Raw genomic sequence first — 1,771 nt, forward strand, 5'->3', positions numbered from 1 at the left:
TTCCCACTCTAGGAAGAGACAAAAGATGAATGGAATAAACAGAAATTAGAAGAGATGTCCAATCCCTGTGCTGACTCACCTGAATATCTCTGGGGTCAGTGTAAGCCAGAACCTTATCCATGAGTAAGCTACTTTGTCTTCTCATCCCATGACCTCCTCTTAGCTTTCCTCTGTGCATAGCTTCATACGGACTCATTTCCTAACTTTAAAAGTCTCCTTTGATAATGTTGGTCTCAGATATAGTAATTGCATAATCCTCTTGGGTGTATCTTGGCTTGCTTTTCCTGAGGTTTAATATCACTTAATGAGATTTAAAACATTAGGTTTATTCAACCCTGACATTTAAGATTCATCTCCCATAGGGTCAAAGTATTGAGATTATAGGAATTTACTACCTGGTTTTCACAGACTTTTGTTTAGATCTAGATGAAAATTAGAAATCCATTTTGAATTTTTTCAAAACATATTTTTTCCAGATTTTAACCTCATGCTTTCCACTCCTCCATGTTCTTCCAAATCCTTTATACCTCACTACCCACTAAACATCATGATTCATGTTCTTACTATCTCCAAACCACTTCCAAAAAACAATCAAAACAAAACAACAACAAAACAAAGCAAAAATCAAACAAGAAAAACAATAAGACAAAAATTCAGAAAACATTGAACATTGAGAAATCAAACTGGTGCCCAACTTGAAGCCTGACTCTTACTGACTAGTGTTCATGGCACTAAAATGTACTTTGCAGTGGAGGGAGAAACTAATCATCAATGTCACCACATCACTAGGTTTAAAACCTGTGACCCATTTCTGTCCTGGCCTTCTGCTGGAACAGAAAGTCAGCTTGTCTGCTCCTTTGCAGACCCCACAGTCTGAAAGACTCTCATGGGATATGTTGCCTGAGGGCAACAGGTAAAGGATCTTTCCAAACAACTGTAGCATCTGTGAACCCCAGCTAACTTGGGCCCGATTCCCTCTCTCCCCTGCTCGAGCTACAGCCCCTTACCCTAGGCCTGCACCTTCCACTGGGGCAGATCATTGGCTTGTATGCTCCTCTGCAGACCCCACAGTCTGAAGGCCTCCCAAGAGATCTACTGCATGAGCGCAACAAGTAAAAGACCTATCCAAACCCACAATAGCCATGAACCCCATGAAGCCCAGCTAACTTGGGACCCATCCCCCCTCTCCTCTGCTTGAACTACAACCTCTTACCTGGGCCTGCACCTTCTACTGGGGAAGTTTCTCTGCTCTTTAAAGACGCAAGTCTGAAGGCCTCCCAGGAGATTAGCTGTGACCACCAGCTAATCAGATCACCAGCATGCATGCCCCTCTGAAGAAGATCTTACAGTCTGAAGTGCTACCAGGAGGTCTACTACAACCAGGGCCATGGGCCTGCCATGAGACCTGAAATAACCCAAGGACATAGGAGGCAGATAGGACACAGGCCAGCTAACACAGAAGATAACCAGATGCCAAGAACCAAGCCTAAGACCATAAGCAACAGAAGCCAATATAATTTGGCACCATTAGAACCCAGTTCTCCCCCCACAGCCCCTGACACCCCAACATATAAAACAAGGATGCTGACCTGAAATCCTATCTCATGAAGATAAGAGAGTCCTTTAAGGAGAATATAAATAACTCACTGAAAGAAATACAGGAAAACACATGTAAACAGGTAGTAACCCTTAAAGAGGAAGCAAATAAATCCCTTAAAGAGATACAGGAAAACTCTATCAAGCAGGTGAAGAAATTGAACAAAGCAGTCCA

Source organism: Mus caroli, chromosome 7 (genome assembly GCF_900094665.2).
Source record: "Mus caroli chromosome 7, CAROLI_EIJ_v1.1, whole genome shotgun sequence".
Classification (NCBI taxonomy): Eukaryota; Metazoa; Chordata; class Mammalia; order Rodentia; family Muridae; genus Mus; species Mus caroli.